The sequence below is a fragment of the Melanerpes formicivorus genome, unplaced genomic scaffold, assembly GCF_026170545.1.
Source record: "Melanerpes formicivorus ecotype bairdi unplaced genomic scaffold, bMelFor1.0.p_v2 SCAF_1, whole genome shotgun sequence".
Lineage (NCBI taxonomy): Eukaryota > Metazoa > Chordata > Aves > Piciformes > Picidae > Melanerpes > Melanerpes formicivorus.
Window position 1 is genome coordinate 7118600 of NW_027142353.1, and position 23655 is coordinate 7142254.

Sequence of the window (23655 nt, forward strand, 5' to 3'; positions counted from 1 at the left end):
AGTACCCCCAGGTCCCTCTCTACATGGCTGCTCTCCAGCCACTCTGACCCCAGCCTGTAGCTCTGCATGGGGTTGTTGTGGCCAATGTGCAGAACCTGACACTTGGATGTGTTAAATCTCATGCTGTTGGATTCTGCCCATCTGTCCAGCCTGTCGAGGTCCCTCTGCTGAGGGAAATACATTTGCAGCTGTATGTAATACAGTTGCAGCTGACCTGAATGGAGAAGAGCAAGTATAGTAAACTAATTTGGAATAAATCATAAATGTTGAATTCCTTAAAGTAAAACACTGGGGTCTGAGCACAAGGGAAGCCTATGTGACAATCTGAGCATAAGATATAGATCCTGAGCCTCCAAATCTTTTAAAGTCATTTTGCAAAGAAACCCTGATTATGAACATCCATAGAGAAGTGGCTCTGATAGAATTATTCAAAAAGGTTAATTTTGGAGTTTGTTTGTGTTATGTAGGTTAAAAGAACTGCAGACCTTGGGATTTGATTAGGAACCTAAGCTTAGCTGTTTTAAGGTGTGGGAGAAGTATCTCCCTCTTAAGCCATCACAATGAGAGTAAAAAGTAATTATGTGGAACTCATCTTTTCGATAATGCACTCTCATTTATTTTACAAGAATAGAAAGTGAATATATAGATATTATCTCAACCTGAGTTGGATGAACAAAATTAGAATCAGTAGAAATTCCTTCAAAGACAATTCAACTTTAAAAACTTGAAAGAGATTGATGATGTAATGGAGGTTGTGTATAGTTTTTAAATAGATTTTTGTCTCTTTTCTAAATCACACTCTGATGTGAAATAAAACAAATCCTAAACCATTTTATCCAACTTACTCTGAAATTATTTTTTGAAACCAGTATTCATAAGTCCATCTGTTCAGGGTAAGATTTTAAGATTTTAGTATCAAGAAGGAAGAGAAACATCAAGTGATCGTTGCAGATTATTATTATTATCTTTTGAAATGTGGAAATGCTTTATCAAATATTTGGAAGTTTAACTGCTTAGATGTTAGAGAATAACAGGAATTACAGACATGCTGCTGAGAAGGATCAATGGGTTATAAGAGATCACAAGCTGAAAATGATAAACAAAATTAGTTTACTACAGAGATTATACACATGCAAGTCAAACATCTTAATGGAACACATAAACATTGTATGCATTGTTTAGGTGACATATGATGTAGTTAAATTCTGTTTGGATTTTGCTAGGCCTCAGATGCAATATTATGACCAGTTTTGGGCCTTGTGCTTCAAGAAGGATACAAACCCATTGGATTAGTTCCAAAAGAAAATAACAAGAATGGTTACAAGTCTAGAAAACATAACCTCTGCAGAAAAACTGAAGGAATTAGGCTTGTTTAGTCTAGAGCTGAGGAGACTGAAGGGAGCTATGACAACAGGCTACAGAGAGGTAAAAATAGGAGATGGGAATAAACAGTTTTCCATGCCCAACATGAATAGCAGCAAAGTAAAACAACATTAAGTGAAGCTAATCTAAATATTAGTAAAATTTTCTAGCACAAAAGTTAATTGAGCTGTGTAATAGGTTGTAAAAGGACAGCCTTAAGTAATGTCCCCTTATTTGGAAACAAATAATAAATCCTATGTGTGCAATGATGCAGGTATACTATACCTTTGAGCCAGGAAATGGATTGCATAACTCCTTGCAATTTTCTCCTGCTCCACTGCTTACAATTATATGCTAATTTATTTTGCATTCTTTTTATTAGATGTGATGTGGGACATACAATATATGTTACATTATGTGATAAAAGAAAGGACCCTAGAGTTAAAATGTCAAGTGGAGGATCCCAGGCCAGTTTCAGGAGCCAGCAACCCATTGAAGGTCCATGTTCACAAGCCTAGAGGAGCACAAAGACCCTAGGTCATGTGGGAATCCAAATCAAAGATTCAGAAGTGGTGACATGTTTATGTTCTTCCCAGGGCTGCCCTAGGAGAGCTTCAGTTCTGCTGTCATGTTGTGAAACTCCTCAAGATGACTCAATGGCAGAGTACCTTTTGAATCGTGGAGGAAATGTTATGACATTGAGAGAGGCCATTCTCTGCACCTGGGAGGTGATGATTACATTAAGAACTGAGTAGTGTCTCAACAAAGATAAGATATGTCATCTCTGCCCACTGAGACAGCAGCTGTGCAGGGGGATGTGGAGAAAAGACCCCAGGAATGTGCAACAAGGACAAGCACATCCTGGGTGGTTCATCTGATAAGACCACTACTGCCCCAGGGTGGGTGTGGTGAACAGGTGGGAGGCAAAGAGGGGTGGAGGCAGGGCTGGCCCCTGCAAGCACACAGGAAAGACCCCCTGGAAATAACACCTGGAAGTCACATATGCATTGTAATGTCACTAGGGTGTGGAGCCAGCTGGACTCACAATAAGTGAGCTGTATAAAAATCCCAAGCTATGCCTTCTCTGGGAGAGAAGACTTTCACTTAATGCATTACACACTGGTGCCTGCTCAGAAGATGAAAAACACCGCAGACCACACTGAACTCACCAGGATTCTCGGACGTCTCCCCTCCTCCTGGTCCAAAGCCAAAAGGACACAGGCCCCAGGACACCTCTCTCTCACTCCCGCTCCCCCCAGCTGAGGACAGAAAAGCACCTTGGGGTGGTAATATATCTCCTGCTCTCTCTTTTCCCTCCCCTCTCTCTCCTTTTTCTCCCTTCCTCTGCTTTATTTTTACCTCTGAAGATCTGGCTTCTGAAAAGCATAGTAGTCTCATCCAGCTTTGCATGTGTTTGTGCATGTGAGCACACAATGATCCATACCCTGTGGATTTAGGGGTTTATATACCTGAGTACCAGCAAATGGGGACACCTGGGTCCAGAGGCAGCTGCCCTGGGCAGATTGTGTGGGCACAGCTGCTGCTGGGATCCACATTGTATATGTGTATTTAAAAAAAAAATAAAAATTTACTTTTTCTTACTGATAGACAATCATCCTGGTCAGTCAGAGAGAGGAACAGGATAAAGCCATTGGTGTTCATGTGAGTCTACCTGTGACATGTGCCTGGCCATGTACTTATGTACATGGTGCATATGTCTACTTTATGCATACGTGCCTACAAGGAATGCAATGTCAGCCTTGCCATGGGTTGGAGCTGATGGTATGGAGATACGTCATCCTCACCTTCATCAGATTATTGTATTTGACCCCAGATACCAGCAACCTTAACTCAGTTTAGAGTCCAGATTCTGCTCCTATTATTTGGTTATGTGTGCTTTTTTTTTTGTACAATTAATTGATCAAAAGTAAGTAGACCTTCACTGTCTTAAGGTTTTTAAATCATAGAATCAACCAGGTTGAAAAACACCTCAGAGATCATCAAGTCCAACCTGTTATCTAATACCTAGCACTTCACGACAACTAAACCACTTGAAGCCGTCTTCAAGTGCCACATCAAATCCTTTTTTGAACACCTCCAGGGACAGGGATTCCACCACCTCCCTGGGCAGCACATTCCAACAGCTAACAACTCTCTCTGTGAAGAACTTTCTCCTCACCTTGAGTCTAAACTTCCCCTGGTGCAGCTTGAGACTGTGTCCTCTTGCTCTGGTGCTGGTTGTCTGGGAGAAGAGACCAATCCCCACCTGTCTACAACCTCCTTTCAGGTAGTTGTAGACAGCAATAAGGTCTCCCCTGAGCCTCCTCTTCTCCAGGCTAAATAATCCCAGCCCCCTCAGCCTGTTCTCAGAGGGCTTGTGCTCGAGGCCTCTCACCAGCCTCACTGCCCTTCTCTGCACACATTCAAGTAAACTACAGTGCTTCTTTCCTGCTTGACTATCTCTAGCATATTTGGCTTTCACACATTCCTTCTCACAACTTCTTGGCAAAGGTGAGCCTCAATAGAGCTTCCTGCAAGGATTCTGACAATTTTGACTTCTGTTGCTTTTGGCATATGCTGTTACACAGTCTCAACTTCATAGGTGCCGTTAGAATGTTGGGACAACAATTGCTACAGCAGAAAACATATAAACCTTTTCACAGATAAGATTCTAAAAGGAAGTTATGCCAGTAATGAATTAGTAACTTTCAGGATAAATTTAGTAATCTCATTTCAGTTTCCTCACAACTGTTGACCACTTTTGGATTTATTGTTCTGAAGAATATGCAAAATTATACTCATTAACATATGTCTGATTTTTGTACATCATCTGATGGGGAAATTATATATATTTTTTTAATAAACCACAGCCAATACACCAAGATACACTCGGGACTCTAACACTAATCAATAATATTTAATGCAGGCTTAATACACAAATACCTCAGCATACACCACATTTGACCTATGCAGAAAGACTGCAGAACATAACTTTGCTCTATAATCTCGCATTTTTTTGACAAGACTCTTTAAATCATACTAACCTTAATTCATTGCAGCTGCATATTTTAAACCATAGAAAAAATAACAACTTGTTTTTTGTTGCTTGAGTAAGTGATACCTGGTTGTTAGGAGTTTGACTTTGCTTTCACTGGAGTAGATCTTTATGGTGATCTACATTTTTGAAGTGTTGTATGCTGACAAAACCAAAACCATCTCGTACTAAGGCCTGACTTATGGAGACTCTTCCCACTCCCTTTACCCTCAAGAGTTTACTTATATTTTCCTATTATAAACACTTCTCCATTGACTGAATACTTTGGAATGAAAGGAAAGCCTAACTTTACAGCAGACAGTTTTTTTCTGTGCTTTGAAGATATAAAGGGCTTCATATGTGTATATTCTTATTTATAGTTTATCTGGGATGTTTGTTTCAAATCCGCTTTGTCCCTTCCCTCACAGTCACTTCACTTCAACCTCACTTAAGTTGCCACCCATATATTCCTTCCTCTTATCTCTCTTGCGCTGCTTCCACCAAACACTTTGTCCCTCTCCTCATCTTCCAACAACATCACAGTCAACAAAGAAAAAGAAAGAAAAAAAAAAGGAACTAATATTATTGCAGCAAACCTTTGTCTTTTATGTTATTTCTCTTGCCTCTTAACCTTTTGTTTGTCTTATCTATTTATAAATTCTTCAAGGTTAAGATTATGTTTTATTATTTGCTGGCACAGTTGGTGCCATAGCCCCTCTTTGGAGGGCAATACCTAAGCTTTTCTGTAACAAACACTCTGGCAGAATTGATGTTTTGACTGACATGATAAAACAAATTTCTATGTTAATTGATTAACAATCTTGCTTTATGTAACAGAGAATTAGCTATTAAATGATCCCTGAATTCACTGCTATAGCTATATTTTAATCTTTACTTTTTCTTACTGGAGCTGATATCTTAACTTAGCAGGGTTTGTAACGGGCTGCATAAGATCTTAATGCAGACATGGTTTTGTTCTGGGTTTTACTGAAGGAGTGTTTCAACACATTTCCTGCATTCAGCCTACCTGTCATAATAATCTTACTGCATTCAAGGTGTCACTAATATTACTCTAGTTTTCTGAAGATGTTGCTGAAACTTCCACAGAGTGTGTAACAAACTAAATAAGAATCTCTTCAAGTGGAGATGACAATTCCTATTTCCATGGTTGCTCTGAGTTGTCTAGTGCAACTGGAAGTTCAATATGAAGGCCTAGAGCAGTCTATGTATCTGCAGTGTATTAGATAAAAAAAAAATAAATCCAAGAAGTTTGTAAATGACTTAGGTATTAATTGCTATTTTACTGTATAGGATGGGGATATTTATTACTTTACAACTGGCACATTTGACCTTGAAACTTATTTCTGTAGAAAGGGCGTAGCCAGATGTTAGCTTCTTACTAGGAGGAGCTGGATGATGGGAAGGCTAGATGTCCCACAGACTGCAATGCAGATCAGAACTTCCTCATTCATCAGGAGCTTTTGACCCTTTAATACAGTTGTGTGGACTGGCAGTCCCACACAGACACTATGCAGGTGAGCCCTACACATAGAAATGTATTCACTCTGACCTGTCCTATCTGATCTCTAGAAATCTATGCATTTGAAGACATCTCTTCCTGTAGTTATCTCACTGAAGCAGGAATGTGACCAGGATTACTCACCCAAACCATATCATTTGTCAAAACTGAACCAACACAAAATCTGTTGCTTTCCCCACCCCTCTCATCGTAAACTTCTGCAGATTGACACTCCCACATGACTTGATATTATCTACAGACTTACTGAGAGTGCACTCAATCCCCTCATCCAGATCACTGATAAAGATAGTAAAGAGAGCTGCTCCCAATTCTGAGCTTTGGAGAACACCTTTTGTGATTGGCTGCCAATTGAATTTACTTCCTTTCACCACAATTCTTTGTGCCCGGCCATCCAGCCAGTTTTTAGCCAACAAATAGTACATATATCCAAGCCAGAATCAACCAGTTTCTCCAGGAGGATGCCGTGGGATACAGTGTCTAAAGTCTAGGGTAAATTACATGCACAGCTTTTTCCTCATCCATTAAGTGTGTCACCTTGTCATAGGAGTTCTGGATAGTCAGGCAGAACTTGTCTTTTATAAACCCACGCTGACTGGCCCTAATCATCTTGTTGCCCTGTACATGCCACATAATGGCACTCAAGATCATCTGCTCCATAACCTTACTTGACACTGAGGTGAGACTAATAGTCGGTAGTTACACAGATCCATCTTGTGGACCTTATAGATGGCCATCACATTTTCTAACCTCCAGTCAGCTGAGACCTCCCTGGTTTGCCAGAACTGCTGATGAATAATTGAAAGTGGCTTGGTGAGCACTTTTGACAGCTCCCTTAGTGGGTGAATCCCATTTGGCTGGTGTCTAAGTGGTGTAACACACTTTCATTCTTTATCTACTATAGATAAAGAGACTCTTATAATCCCACTTGTGGCATCATTTGACTACTTTGAATGCACAAAAAATCTTCAGTGCAAGATTCTATAGTTCACTGATCTCTCACAGTCCATAACCCATATTCACAACTGTGGGAATTCATGATGATGTCAGAAAAATTCCTGAGAAGCCTTGCATGTTCTGAACAGACTATACTATAGTTTGAGGAGCAAATACAAATCTAATAAGAATTAAGAGATTCAAACTGAGGATGCACTTCAAAAGGGCAAAATTCTCTCTAAATGAAATAGTTAGATAATCCCTCTTTCCCTCTGTGATTTTTCTAAAGACAGTGGGGTTTGGTTGGTTGTCTGGTGTTTGTTTTGTTTTGCTTTTGTTATTTTAATCTTACATGTAGGTCTACTTTATGAGTGAAGAATGATGTTACTGTTAGTTTAATAATAATAAAAAAGAATGTTTATTTTTTAGTATTTGCTTTCCTATTACCTGCTTGATTCAGTACAATTAATTTTAATGTTATCAAGAATTTAGTGGGGATCAGTAACTCAGATTTTCTTAATGTGTAGGTCCTCCTCACTGTTAAATGGTTTATCAGAATATATCCCAAACATGTATGAGAATCAGTTTTCAATCTGGAGAAATTATTCAGGATATTCCCATCGAGTATACATGGACCCTTCAAGCCCTTTTTCTTTGTTGGGGTGCCTATTTCTCTGTGCAACAGATCATTAAATATTTAATGGAAAAGAATAAAAAATAAGAACAGTTGTTAGTGAAGTCAGTCAGGCAACTCATACGTTGAAACTGAGACGCATTCTTCTTTGAGATCTCAGTCCTTTTATCTTCACTTATCCAGGATGTACTGTGGATGTGAAAGAGAAAAATCCTGGAGATTTTAAAATAAGTGGATTTACTAACATAGTTTGTGTGCAGTCAGGATTGAACAAAAGATGTTCTGGCTCTTTTAAGGAGTGGCTGCAGGACTAAATGATGTATTCATGCTTTCAAACTATCATAAAGAGAAAGCCAAATGAAAAATACTTGTGTCTTGCTCACTTCCTGGAAGATTTAGAGAAAAGAAAGAATTTACTTATTTGATTAGAGCTGACAAACTTAGAACCCAGCTACTCCCGGGTGCTGAACAGATGCCCATAAAAAGAGGAGTTCTTCTTCTCTCCACACTGGCATAATTTATTAGTTTACTGACAGATGGCTCAAGACTGAGATGGTTGCTTAGCAGAGTTAGAACTTGGATTGATTTTAGCAATACATGGTTTGGACAATTAAGGCCATTGTGTGGCTTCAAGTCATAGCCTGTTTGTTTACATAAGAATAAGAACTGTATATATTCCATTCAGTAAACTTATTTGTGAAAGTCTCAGTGGTTTAATCCTGTAATCCCAAAGGAGAAATAAGGATGTAAGAACTGTCTATATCACTAGATCACATTAGACAGCAGACCACATCATATAAATACCACAAATCTCAACTGAATCTCATTTTTACTTATGTTTTGGTTACAAAATATTCTCAAATCTTTCATGTGCCTCTTACCCTAAATGAACACATATATAAGGCTTATAAATTATAGTGTTCTGTACATGAATACCCTGTTCCCTGTATGAAACAGACAGGATTTCTTGTGTTTGGGTTTGGTTTTGGTTTTTTTTTCCTTCTTTTTCTATTTTAAAAGGTCTGTCCTCATTAGACTCGGTATATGAACAATGGTGGAAGAGGGGAAAAAAGAAAAACACTATGTAAAAGGAAAAGATGGAAAACCAATAATTATAAAATAGAAAAAAAAAAAGGAGTATGGGGGGGAAGGAAATAAAAAAGGGAAAGGGAATACCTTAATTCAAGAAAATAGGTCTAGAGAAATTATACCAGTGTGAGATCAAAACCAGTGGTATTATGAAGTTTGTAAGCATATTTCTATTACATTTCTTACAGTTTATGTCTATTTATGTTCTAAACTCTATTATCAAGTTTTTCATTGTTTTGAATTTATTAATGAGAACCTTGATAATTTGTGCAATTACACTTCCTTTGTTGCTGTTGTTCAGAATCAAAGCTGGTTGAAGCTAAATATAATACCAGGATACCAAGTATCGTACAGAGTAAAAATACAAATGAAGAAACAGCCGTGGAAATATATGATAGCTTCTATATTGTGTGGAAGTCTCTTGTAGACATCAAGGCTGATGACAGGTTTAAATTCATGGAGAAAAACAATGAGCTGTTTTTAAAGATTTTATGGATATAATCTGCTGCCTATAAAGGGCAATACCAAAAGAAGAATTTGTTGATTCAATAAAGACAGAATGAATAGTTGGTGACATAAAATAAAGAGGAGCTGGATTTCTGGCAATGACTGAAGGTCTCTAGGCTGTTTAAAACATTTTGACCATCAAATAATTTGAAATATATACTGCAATGTTCCATAATTTTAAAGAGAGTGAGCAACTTTTCCAGTCTCTTAGGATGTTCAGCACATTAACTGCAAGGACAGGGTTAATGCACCTATCATTTTTTTTTTTTTGAGAGAGGAAATAAACTCTCCGAATTTTGTCCGAAGAGGAAACCAGGATCATGAGTGGTGGAGGCGCTAAGTATTTTCAATTGATTCCTTATAAAGATAAACAACTGAGGTAGAACTTTAACTAAAGTGCTCTTGGGAGATCTTGAGATGTATGTGCCCAACCTTCATTTACTGACATTAGTGTTTATTTAAGGAGGACTTCTTTCTTCCACTAAGTATGAAGCTCAGGAACAATAGTAATGACTTTATGAATGTCAGTCTGTTACACCTGTTCTAGTGTAATGTCACTATTTTCCACACATCCAAAATGTTCCAATTGCTCTGAAGAACATTCAGGTGCTGTTTAAAGGGAGCCTACTGCCTCAATTTGGACATGATACATGAAGAAGATATTTCAAAGCTAACAGAATATTAAGGATATTTCCCCCCCCATGGTTTTTCTAGATTAGTTTATATAGAGACATGTATGTTTCCTCATGTGCACTCTGATGTCAAGTGCAAGTGCTAACAAAAGACTAAGAAGCAACACAGGAGATGGAAACAGAAAAACTAGAGGAACTCTGGAAACTGTAGACAACTCCAAAGAGAATTAGGAAGCCATAAGTTTATGGATCAGGACCACACCCCACAAAGTTATGGATCTAAACCTAGTCCTGAATTTCCTCCTTGAGTTTCTCAATACATTGAGTTCTTGGAAGACTGATGTTGGTTCACAGGCTTCTGGATGAATACAACTAGGAATATGTTATCAGAACATGGTGTTCCTTAGAGGATTGCCTAGTCAGATGGGAGAAACAACATGAGGAACTTTTTGTTGCATGTGATTATTGCTGGTTAGAAGCTTCTGTGGTTTAGTAGCACAAGAACAGCTTTGGTGCAAGGGGAAGAGGGGAAAAAAAACCAACAAGAAATCAGTACGTGAGTGATAGTCTTTGTAGCAAAGTATGGTGGAAAACAGGGCAAAAAAGCATGTACATGGCTAAAAGAGCCATACTAAGATCACGTATCCCCAGAAGTAGCTTTCCACTCTGCTGCAGAAAGAAAATGGATTACTGGGATTAGTATTCAGGGATGACTGAAGTGGCTCTGGTATCTCAGATCCAAGCACATTTTCAAAACAGGATTTTAATAATCTCCTCAAATAATATGTGCCCAGAAAGGCAACAAAATTTTGCTTTTTTTGTTTGTTTGCTTTGCATTTTAAAGTATGGTTCTGTATACAAATGTAATGTTTGTATAATTTTACTTTGCAGCCACGGACATCAGTGTAATAGTTTATATTATTAAAATGTTAATGACTGGAAAGTTAGTAAGGGATTTCTGTAACAACTCATTTCATAGTTCAACATACTCAGTGTTCCATTTGTTGGTATATATACTTTTAAGAATGTGCTTTTAAAATTATTCCTAAAATGACTTGTGCTCTCCAATTCATATGCAAAAAAATCATCTTTAGCCATCAGTCTGGTTACAAATGTCTGCTGTTTTCGTAGACATTGTAATTGCATAGTAATTCTTTGGAGGCACATGGCTATGCTAGCTTTATAGTAGACTCTGCAAGCTCTTTCTGCTGCAGTTTTCATGTTATTCATTTAGAATGAACATTCTTTTATAATGTAAATACCCTCCAGCTGTTTATTGAGTCTTGAGTTGGCACTGACATGTCATTCTGATTGCAAGTCCATATAAAGTTTTTTTTTGTTTTTGTTTTTATCTCTTTCTCCTTTCCCTTTCTTTCCAATCCTTTTCCTCAACCCAATCCCTTTATTTCTTCATTCATTTAGGCTAAGTGTTTAAATAAGTGGCAGAGATTTGCTAAACATCACATGATCTATTGCAAACAAATTCAGAGGAGATCTGAGGTATTTACACACTCTCTGTTAGATAGTCTTTAATAATTTGAAAAAATGAGCTCTTTTGATTGGATACAAAAGAACATGCACCAAGACCAAATAGCTCCTTATTTCAAATTAGTTCTTTATGGACCACTAATACTGTTAATCGAACTCTGGGAAATGTTTTAAAATCAACTTTCCCCCCCTCCCCCTTCGCCATTTTGCTCCTCCACACCTTAGGCAAATATTTATGTTCTACTGTAGTACATATTTTGGCATTGTTCATGCTAACTTTGTTTTTTGTTGTTGTTGTTTTTTTTTTTTTTCTTGTTAAGTATCAGCACAACATATCTTAATAATGACTTACTCAATCTTGTAAATGCTTTAAATTAAGAATGTTATTTTACTCTTCCTCAGTTTGTATCTTCTGACCTTCTAATTTGCTTCTGCATTTGCCTGCCTTGGTGGCTTAGTTACAGAAAAATGACCATGCTGTCTTTGTTTTCTTGTTTCTGCTTGTTCAAATTTGAATTGCTTGGGTGTAGGGAGTTCATGCTGTTTTTTCTAAACACTTTCACAGTAGTACTTCTTTAGATCTGAACATCAACAGGACCTTCACCTTGGACTTCTGATGGGCGAACTTCAGCCTATTTAAGAAACTTGTCTGCAAAGTCCCCTGGGTACCAGCCCTCATGAACCAAGGGGTTCAGGAGGGTTGGACCTACTTCAAACAGGAGCTCTTGAAGGCACAGGAATTGGTGGTTCCCACGTGCCGAAAGGCAAGCCGGCGGGGAAGGTGACAGGCCTGGATGAGCAAGCAGCTCCTGGAGGATGTAAGCGGGAAGAGGAGGCTGTATCACCTTTGGAAGGAGGGGAAGGCTTCTCGAGGTATGTTCAAGGAAGCTGTTAGATTATGTAGGAATAAAATTAGGGAGGCAAAGGCCCAGCTGGAACTGAAGCTGGCCACCACAGTTAAAGATAATAAAAAGCATTTTTACAAATATATTAACAATAAGAAGAAGGGCAGGAACAACCTGCACTCCCTAGTGGACCTGAAGGGGAACACGGTGACTGAAGACGAGGAGAAGGCTGAGGTCCTGAACACCTTCTTTGCCTCAATTTTTAACAGCAAGGCAGGTGGAGCTCAGGACGAGTGGCCTCTGGAGCTGGGCGATGGGGTCGGGGAGCAGTGTAATGCCCCGGAAATCCATGAGGAATTAGTTCGGGACCTGCTGAGCCACTTGGATATTCACAAGTCCATGGGACCGGATGGAATCCATCCTAGGGTGCTGAGAGAGCTGGCGGATGTGCTAGTTAGGCCACTCTCCATCATTTTCCTCCAGTCCTGGCTCACTGGAGAGGTCCCAGATGACTGGAAGCTGGCCAACGTGGTCCCCATCCACAAGAAGGGTCGGATGGAGCAACCTGGAAACTACAGGCCAGTCAGCCTGACCTCAGTGCCAGGGAGAGTGATGGAGCAGATTATCCTGGAGGCAATAACTGCGCACCTGAAGGATGGCCAAAGGCTCAGGTCCGGCCAACATGGATTCAGGAAGGGTAGATCCTGCCTTTCCAACCTGATCTCTTTCTATGATCAGGTGACCCATCTGGTGGACGTGGGGAGGCCTGTGGATGTGGTTTACCTGGACTTCAGTAAGGCCTTTGACACCGTCCCCCACAGCAAACTGCTGGCTAAGCTGTCAGCCCGTGGATTGGACCATTACACTCTGTGCTGGGTTAGGAACTGGCTGGAGGGCCGGGCCCAGAGAGTGGTCGTGAACGGTGCCACATCCAGCTGGCGGCCAGTCACTAGTGGTGTCCCCCAGGGATCAGTGCTGGGCCCTGTCCTCTTCAACATATTCGTTGATGAGCTGGATGAAGGGGTAGAGTCACTCATCAGCAAGTTTGCAGATGACACAAAGTTAGGGGCAGATGTTAATCAGTTAGAAGGTAGAAAGGCTCTGCAGAGGGACCTCGACCGACTGGTCAGATGGGCAGAGTCCAATGGGATGGCTTTCAACAAGTCCAAGTGCCGAGTGCTGCACTTTGGCTACGGCAATCCCATGCAGAGCTACAGGCTGGGGTCGGAGCGGCTGGAGAGCTCCCAAACAGAGAGGGACCTGGGGGTACTGATCGACAGCCGCCTGAATATGAGCCAGCAGTGTGCCCAGGTGGCCAGGAGGGCCAATGGCATCCTGGCCTGCATTAGGAATAGTGTGGCCAGCAGGAGTAAGGAAGTCATTGTGCCCCTGTACTCTGCTTTGGTTAGGCCGCACCTTGAGTACTGTGTCCAGTTCTGGGCCCCTCAGTTTAAGAAAGACATTGAAACACTTGAGCGTGTCCAGAGAAGGGCAACAAGGCTGGTGAGAGGCCTTGAACACAAGCCCTATGAAGAGAGGCTGAGGGAGCTGGGATTGTTTAGCCTGGAGAAGAGGAGGTTCAGGGCTGACCTCATTGCCCTCTACAACTACCTGAAAGGTGGTTGTAGCCAGGAAGGGGTTGGCCTCTTCTCCCAGGCAACCAGCACCAGAACAAGGGGACACAGTCTCAAGCTGCACCAGGGGAGGTTTAGACTCGAGGTGAGGAGGAAGTTCTTCACCGAGCGAGTCATTCGTCATTGGAACGGGTTGCCCAGGGAGGTGGTTGAGTCATCGACCCTGGAGGCGTTCAAGGGGAGATTGGATGTGGCACTTGGTGCCATGGTCTAGGCATGGGGTCTGTGTTGATAGGTTGGACTTGATGATCCTCGGGGTCCTTTCCAACCTAAGCGATACTGTGATACTGTGATACTGTGATTTGCAGAAGAGGTGATGTTTTCTTTTTTACCTGTGGTATTTAATCAAAATGTGATCGTGCTACATACCTTGAGATTAAAAATTAAACAATCTTCAGTATGACTTCAGGGATCAATGTGAAAACAAGTAATCAAAATGTGTAAGCAATGCTGTAGAATATGATATAACAAAAGAATTAATTGCTAAGACAAATTATTTTAGAACAGATTTTTTTTTTTTCCTAATGGATTTGCAGGCACTGTAAGTATAAGAGAAGAGCATGTTGTGCATCTTGACTTGAATAAAATTAATGCCACAGTGTTGCATGATGTATTTGGAAGTAAATTAGAGAAACATACTAACATTAGGTGATGCAAAATTGGCTGAAAATCAAAGTAGCTATCAATGGCTTATTGTCAAACTGGAGGATATGTATATATGTGTGTGTGTGTGTGTGTATATATATATATATATATATGAGTATTCACAGTTCTGTTTTAGCTGCTTCTCAGGGATAATACAACAGAAGATACTTTAAAAAAAAAAACAGCAGAGTACGATAGAGGTTACAAACATATCAGACAGCCCAATTAGCATTCCAGAAGAGAGTTAAAGGTTGAGAAAATGTTTTCTTAAAGGATCTAGTTTGTGAAGAAATGAAACTTTTTCTATATTTAGAAACAAGCAGACACAGAACAAGTATTTTCAGGATGAAGTGGAACTCAAAAGAAAGTTGTTTAGAAGCCTTACAGAGAGGAAAGGATAATATGTTTACATATCTGTAACAGGTAAGAAGAAAAATAATGGGTTTAAAGTACAGTAAGAAAGATCTGGGTTAGATATAACAAGAGAGAATTCAAACAGGAAGGCCAAGGAAATACCGGAATACATTGCCTGAAGAATTTCCACTACCTGGAGATTATATTAAGATAGCTGAAACCACTCCCTGGCATGTAATTTCTTTGTGAGTCTGGTGATTCTGGGAAATATACTTTAAAAGGATGGCATGTATCTATGTTGCATTCAATCTGCAGAATGAGAAACCCTTATTTTCCTCGTTAATTCTTGGAAGAAAGAAATAAAAGCATATGTTCAATTTTTGACAGTCTCAGTTTCTCAGTTTTCATTATGTAACTATTGCTGAGGCCCCCCACTCTTCCTGCCAGTATTGCGGAGCCCCGTCTGACAGCTCATCTGCAAGAGTTAGGGTTCAGTTCCACCCCCAAGTCAACTTACTGCTTAGTCTCCTTTCTGAGACTGTAAACAAGGGTATCAATGATGACCAAATATGACTGTGGTTTTGGTAAACTAGATATTGATTAAGACGAGGGCTTCATTTAATGTTAGCTAAAAAAAAAAAACACCCAAAACACTTAGGAGACAGTAATACCACCACCACAGGCAGGAGTCCTAACTGGAAATACTCCAAATCTTGTTACAGAACTCCTGAAAGGCATTTTTAAATTGCATGCCACAGAATTACTGTTGTATTATATTGTATTTCAGTACTGTAAGATTGCCCATTTTACAGGTTAGATATTACACACAGGTTGAAGGTTATATTTGTATATAGGTATTTAAATTTGATGGGATGTGAATGTTTGCCATCTCATTTGCTGTTTTCTTTTGGTATTTTTTGTGGTACTTCTAGACAAAAGCTTTAACATTATGCAAAGAAACTGCTAACTAGTTCAGTGGCTGGAAGAATGTTGATTACAAGTTTCTGGTTATAATTTAAAAACATGTATCACAGAAATCAAATATGTTGTTCCTTGCTGCCAATATTTTTTTCTGCCTAGAACTCCAGTGACAGTCCTGTGCTTGAGTGACACAAGATGCTAGTCACATCATATGTTAATGTATTTTACAGTAGGAAAATGATCTAACTTTTTATAATATTTCCTTTTCACTTGACAGTATGTATTGGCATGGACATTGTAAGTGAAACAGGGAATTCTAGGAAAAAATATTAAATAAATCTTTTGGGCTTGAGCCTGTGAGGGCTTACAAACAGAACTACTTGGCAGGCATTCTATGAAGGGCTTTATCATTAGTAGAAGATGGAGTTTCACACTGCAGTGATTTTTTTCCTGTTCAGAAGCGCATTATTCCACTTTTGGAAGGGATGAAATCAAGTACTTCAGCTCCCTCTTTTCCAGGGGCAGAGGCTGTTGAGTTTTCCATATCAAGTGGTGTCAGAAGATATATATGATTGTACAGAATTCATTTTCTAGCAACCAGAAAATTAATTATTTCTTTCTTGGTAGCTGGAGTGCTATAGTTTGTTCCCTTGATTGGTTTTGGTTTTGTAGTTTAGTTTTATTTATTGGTTTGTTTGTTTTGTTTTGTGTTTGTTTTTTATTCAATTACAATGAGAAGAGACAGTAAATATAACACCTATATGTATAGAGAATTCTTATCACATAACATAATGTACTAGTTTTCAAGATAAATGATTTTTAAAAATCTAAGAAAAATTGTACTGGGTCTGGTAATATTTTTTCACTCTGTACCCAGTTGCAGGCTTTGAAGAGCAAAAAGATAAAATAACAATGCCTTCACAGTCTCCAGAAATCTGCAAGATAATCTCCTTCAAGGATAGAAATATATTATGTCCAGAACGTGACCAGTTCCAAAGCTCACTTTTCATGATTTCTGGTAACTTTTATGGTTGGCTGGATTAGCTACTGATGTAGCATGACTCAAAACCTGAGTGTTCAATAATTTTGGGCTTCTGCTGTCCAACAAACCATAGCTAGTTTTCTTCAATGGACACAGTTAGGAATAGGAAACAAAAAGTCCTAGAAAAATAATATTAAGATTGTTTCAAAACACTTCAAAGTGTGGACAAAAAGAGACTGAAGTTATCAAATTATTGACAGAGGTGAAAGAAATTTTGCTCTTCATAAGAAAAGCATCCTCATTTCACAGCTTTTTCGGTGTTTATGCACACCCTTAAAGGCAACACTACCTCATGTCTAAAGTTCAATATTAGAGTTATATTTGTAGGAATAACACACCTCATAGTGCATTTCTCTGTGATTATTACAGAACATAGGTAACAGTGAAACAAGTGCATCGTACTGCCTTGCAACATCAGTTATAATTCTAATGAAGACTAATTGATGGAAATGCTTAGGGTTTAACAAATTGTAATAGTATCTCTTATGTCAAGAATAAAAAATTTATTTGAAGTCTTAATTTCCTCAACTGCTAATAGGATTAGTTGATATACCTTTTATTTTAAAAGGATCAGTTATGCTCGCCTGTGCATAGATACATACTTCAAGAGTATATAAGATTAGGGATACGTGGTCAAGTTCTGTTTAAGGTAAGAATCAATCATATAAACATGTTGAAATAATATGTACATCCTATTAAAATTCGTAATGTGCAGTAACACTACTGAAATCATACAAAGAAAATACATGGAATTTTTGTGTGTGTGTGTATCTTCATTGTCTCTAGAAAGGATCACAACTTTTCCAAATGTCCATCTCATTGTTTCCCTTGACTTGGGCCTCGATTCTCTTCCTGCACTGTGTGTTTTCACAAAGTTTTAATTCATTGATTTAAAAGGAATCCTTCTGTGCTCTGGGCTAGCATCAAAGGATGATTATAAACTTTTGAAAGACAGGGACATACAGAGTACATTGAGTAAATAATTTACAGAATGAATCAGCTCCACTATGTAGCAAGTTGGATGCAAACAGTTCGTTTAAATCTTACACTCAAGCAATTAAAATTGCTTATAAATATGTTATTTTGCCAACTGCACTATTTTGAACATTGAAGACTATTGTTAGACAGAATAATTTATTCCTTCATGTAGTTCAAAATGTATTCATCCAGAGTTGATCATTATTCTTCTGTTTTATTAAAAGATAATGGTTGATTAATGCTTTGTTTGCCTGATGTATATCAAGATTATCTCCATCATTTATGTTTTGGCATTTTGATGTTTGAGGTAAAAAAAGTGTAAATTAAACCTTTTGTGACAGACTGTTAGTTAAACATTAATTGCTAGTGGGAAGAACTTTAAACATGCAGGACATATAAGGAAGCAAATTTGTTAAAATATGGTTCACATTTAAAGCTTATTGTAACATTATATAAATTACATTCACACACATACACAGACATAAATATAGTTAGCAAACTGAATGGGTTATCTGCTTTCTTTTCCAGGTTTAGAACTATAAGGTATGTCCTTTTTCAGATTGATTTTTTTCATGTACTGTAACAGAGGAAACAGACTTTCTTGACTTTTGAAATCCTAGCTTCTTACTTCAGTTTAAAAGATGCAGAGACTGCATTAGGCAAAATAAAATTAATAAAGTTTATTAATTATCATTTATTATAATGATTAAAATATATTAATAGACTTTTTATCAAATTTGAGTCATTCATGTCTTCAGCTGTTGAGTTTGTGATTTCACATAATAATAGTACCAGAAAAAGCCTGAAGTAGAAAAGAAAGAGGAATTACATTAACTCAGTGATCATTTAGCCTAGAGGCCATTGCTGTAACAAAAGGCACATATGATCCAGAAATCTCTCTGTATATGTGATGACGGACTACAAAAAATCCAGTGGAAGTGTTTCTTATTATCTTACTTCAAAATGAAATTCAATAGCCTTCTTTTAGAACCAACTTTTGCTAGAATTTATTTAACAACTTTTAATGTTATTTATATAAAATTGAACTGAAATAATTTTATGAGGTGAAAAGTCAAAAGTCATAGCTAGAAAATGTCATCTTATGTGATAGACTGACTAATCACTTAACTGCACTTAAGTAACCCTTTTTAAAGGGTAATAGGTTTAGAAAAGATGGAAAACTGCTAATCTGAAGAAAAACTACATGAATCAAGTATTAACTTCATAATCTACATCAGGTGTTGATGTATCAGTTAAAGCCTAACTATTCCTCAAAACATCAAAAAAAGTTCCCAAAATATTTTTTTTTTAAGAACACAAACTTTATATTTTTGAACTTATATTTCTCATGTACCTAAGGTTTTCATGCTAAACAACTGTGAGATCTCCTATGGCAGTTAAGAACATTGGTATAACTGCCTTTGAAATGAAATGGCTAGTACTAGTTGTAATTTATGATGACAGAATTTGGTTTTGTACCCTCAAGAATGAAGAGTTATAATTCAGAATATCTCTAGAAGGCTTTCCTGAATTTGCTTAGGTGTCTTCCAATGTTTTCAAACTATCCTGGGTGTTTCCTGTGAATAAAGGACTAGGTTTCTCATTTTTATTCATTCCCAGAGTATGAAAGTTTGCTCCTTCCACCAAACTACAGCTTTATCATAATATAGAAGGACAAGTAGATTTGCCATGTATTGATTTCTGCCATTTTTATGAAGAGATAGCAGTATCTACCTGGTTTTGTTAATGAACTTTCTTACTATTTCTAGCTAGGGCCAAGGGATACTTCTGTAAAATTACAGCTTCCTTAATAGCAAAATAGATCACATAGTGACTTCTAATGGGGTTTCTTTCAGTGGTATAAAAGCAGCCAAAGCTTTTAAGGGATGGGTTAAACAACAGGTTAGCAATGGCTACTTCATTTATCTACATAATCTAGTCAAGATGAGCTTTTACTCTCACAAATTAGTAGTCTGCCAAATTACAACACATTAAGAGATTTCTTTTCCTCTGTAAAGTCTCTTTATTACTTCTGCCTCATTTTTGATCTAAAACAAGCAGATGTTCTTTAAATTTAAAGACTCCTATTACTTATTTGTGTGTAGCATAACACTGGTGAAATGTTGATTGTTCAGCAAGGTATTGGTAACATTATACTTATTCAATTAATAATTGGACCATGACCTCTTATGTCCACCTAATTCCTGAATCTAAAAGTACAGCATGCCAAAGTATATGTATATCTGACAGGTGTATCCTCCTAATAGGTAGTAGATATTTGGTGATGGGTATTTTAAAGTTTCTTTTTTTTTCATTTGCCTGCATATTAGGAAATTACATTTAAATCTTATCACTAAGGTCTTTACATATTAATACATTTTAAAGTCATGTTACTGTGTATTTGACTGTTATAAAACTGTGCAGTAGAAAATTATGGAATATGAAACAACTTTTGTATTTCATAGGAAACAGTCTGGAAGCTTTTTAAACACTGAAACCTAAGTTCAAATTAAAGTGATTCTGTTTAGTACTGTAGCACACATCAATTAGATATGCAAACACAAAATGTTTCTTACAGGACTCATTTCTAAATGAGCTTCTGTTTCTGGTTGAAAACTAAATCTTCCTAAGCTTCCGTTGTGCAGAAATCAGACACAGTTTGCTGATATTTTCTTGCTTAAATCAGTAGTGCCTTCAGATTCTCTTACCTTTTATCACCCCCACCATTTCTCTTTATCAACCAGCTCTTCATGTGAGGGGTCGCTTTTTCAGGATCTTATTGTGGGGTTCTATTTCCTACCTCCCTCATTGTGTTTATAGTGAATGCACTGCTTGTATATATAGAGAGGATATCAGAAACTCCACAACTTACTGAAGTTTAGTCTATGAAGAGCTGGTTCTAAACAAAAATGAGAAAAGACCAATTTGTTTTGCACAGGAATGCTGGGTGGTGGGTTGACATGTTGTTTCTGTGGCTTTAAATATTCTTCTTGCAGTTTATTGCTGTTTTCTCAACCATTCAAACAAACCATAAGCACTATCTCTATGAGATATGGTGTCTCATAAATAGTCATATACATTCTTATTTTCCATTGTAATTATTTTTAATGGAAAACTGCCTTTTTGCTATTGTGCCTTCTTGACTCAGTTCAAAAATAATCAAAATGCTCTAGAATGTGCTACAAATCTGACAAAAAATCTAATACAAATCCAGTACAAAATAATCTAAATGCTCCAAAAAGCTACTCTGTGCCCTAACTATTGCAGAATCTGCAACTGACAGCACTGGGCACATCTCTGGCACATCTGTAAATTAATGTCTTATTTATTTTCAGATCTGCTGTCAGGGTACTGTGTTGCTGAAGACAGTAACATAGTTTAGAAATATAATAGTAAAGAACTTAGTACAGAAAATTGTGATTCACTTCTTGTCTTTTATATAGATGTTAAAGACTTGAATTCAAGGTGCTTTTATTTTTTATAATGAGTAGGTAATCTATTAATTAATAATTTAGTAGACTGGCATTATTATTCCACAAAATAAGGGCTTTTAAAAATACTTAGGGTATTTTTGTAGATTCTGTTATATTTCCTCTTATCTGTGGTGAGCACCTCTGAAATATCAGAATTTTCAAAATCCTTTCAGAGTGAAGAGAGAGACTTGGGGGTGCTGGTGGACAAGAAGCTCAACATGAACTCTCAGTGTGCACTTGCAGCCCGCAAAGCCAATCAGATCCTGGGCTGCATCAGGAGAAATGTGGCTAGCAGGTCAAGGGAGGTGATCCTCCTCCTCTACTCAGCTCTGCTGAGACCCCACCTGGAGTACTGTGTCCAGTTCTGGAGCCCCTATTACAAGAGGGATGTGGAGGTGCTGGAACGTGTCCAGAGAAGGGCCACAAGGATGATCAGAGGGCTGGAGCACCTCTCCTATGAGGACAGACTGAAGGAGTTGGGGCTGTTCAGTCTGCAGAAGAGAAGGCTCCGAGGTGACCTCATTGTGGCCTTCCAGTATCTGAAGGGGACCTACAGGAAGGCTGGGGAAGGACTTCTCAGGATCTCAGGTAGTGATAGGACTAGGGGGAATGGAATGAAGCTGGAGGTGGGGAGATTCAGGCTGGATGTGAGGAGGAGGTTCTTCACCATGAGAGTGGTGAAGCCCTGGAATGGGTTGTCCAGGGAGGTGGTCGAGGCCCCGTCCCTGGGGGTGTTTAAGCCCAGGCTGGATGAGGCTCTGGCCAGTCTGATCTAGTGTGGGGTGTGCCTGCCCATGGCAGGGGGGTTGGAACTAGATGATCCTTGTGGTCCCTTCCAATCCTGAATGACACTATGATTTAGCTTTCATCTGCAGCACATTATTTCATAAAGTTTAGAACAAGGACAGAGAATTTTCCTAGTTTTGAGACCTTTCTTTTACTTTTGAAGTCTATTTTGTAGTTGCCCTAAGCCTTTAGATGCTAAGAATGAAGCAGAAGGAAGAATTTAGTCTGAATACTTCTAGGGGCTTCCTCTCTGTTTTCATTGACTGTGAAGAAAGCCTTGGGCAACATTATTCTTAAAAAGACACATTTGAGGTGCAAAACCCCTATAGTTTGCACAAATTAAAACTTTAGTATTTGCTGGTTTTGGTGCTCATGCTCATGCACATTAGAACTGCTCTGTGCATGCTCAGAAAAATCAGAAACTTCCCGGCAAGCAGTGGTCTGCCTCCTCAGTGGATCAGGACATGCTTGACAGTACATTCAGTATGTCTGGGAAATGGAGCATTTTCAGAAGTTGCATTAAAAATTGCGGTCCTTACATACATAGAGGGGTGGTTCCATATTTTTGTTTTCCATCCTCTGCAGCCCCTGGGATAGCAGAGAAGCTGGTATCCTGCCTTTCAGTTGTCTCAGGATTATTTTCAGTTTTTCCCTCTTCCCCCTTCAAAATTAGCTTAAAGACTTATCAATCAGCCCTGCCAGTTCTTGTCCCAGAATTCTTTTCCCACTTAGAGACAAGCAGTTTTTATCTATAGTCAGCAGACCTGGGGTCTCGTAGAATAGCCTGTGATCAAAGAACCCAAAATCCTGCTCTGTGCATGCTCAGAAATATCAGAAACAGTGATGGTTTGCCTCCTCACTGGATCAGGACATGCTCGACAGTACGTTCAGCATGTCTGGGAAATGGAGCATTTTCTGAAGCTGCATTAAAAGAATGCAATCTTTACATACATAGAGGGGTGGTTCCATACTTTTGTTTTCAATGTTTTATTTCTCTTGATTAAGCTTGTAGTAAAATTTCCTGGTTCTTGCAGTCTGTGTTTGGAAGAGGTACATTTTTGGTTCATGGTTTTTACAATAAAAAATACTGAAAAATTTGGAAGATAACAAGGGCTTTTGGTTGTACATTCTCTTTTGCAGGCAGAACTATATTTACTTCAATCTTGGAAAGTTAGATGAAATCCATTAAAAATTATAGAATTATTAGAGATTGGATATATCTCAATACATATTAAACATACTTTTAAAGCTACATCAGACCAGATCTAGGATTGGACTTTTAGGAAAATTCAAAATGTATATATTCCCTGTCTCCTCTTTGTCTGTGAAAGTTCATTAATTTTGGAGTCCAGAGCATAAATATAAGTATACTTAACCATTTTCATTTGACTCAGATCATCAGCTGTTAGGACAAACTATGACTCTTGATATTTTTATTATACAGTTCATCAAGGATTAGGGCTGGGCTGACCACAGATGCTCTCTGCCGTCCTCTCTCCCTTCCCAAACATAAGAGAAAAGGAATAAGGAAGAGAGACACATGAACCCCTCTCTATTATATTATTATATTATTATTATATATATATATTATTATATATATTATTATTATATTATTATTATATTTCAAAAGTCATGGCAATCTGGTGAAGTCCCCACAGACTGGAAAAGGGGAAACATTGCCCCCATCTTCAGAAAGGGCAAGAAGGAGGAACCAGGGAACTACAGGCCAGTCAGTCTCACCTCTGTGCCTGGAAAGAT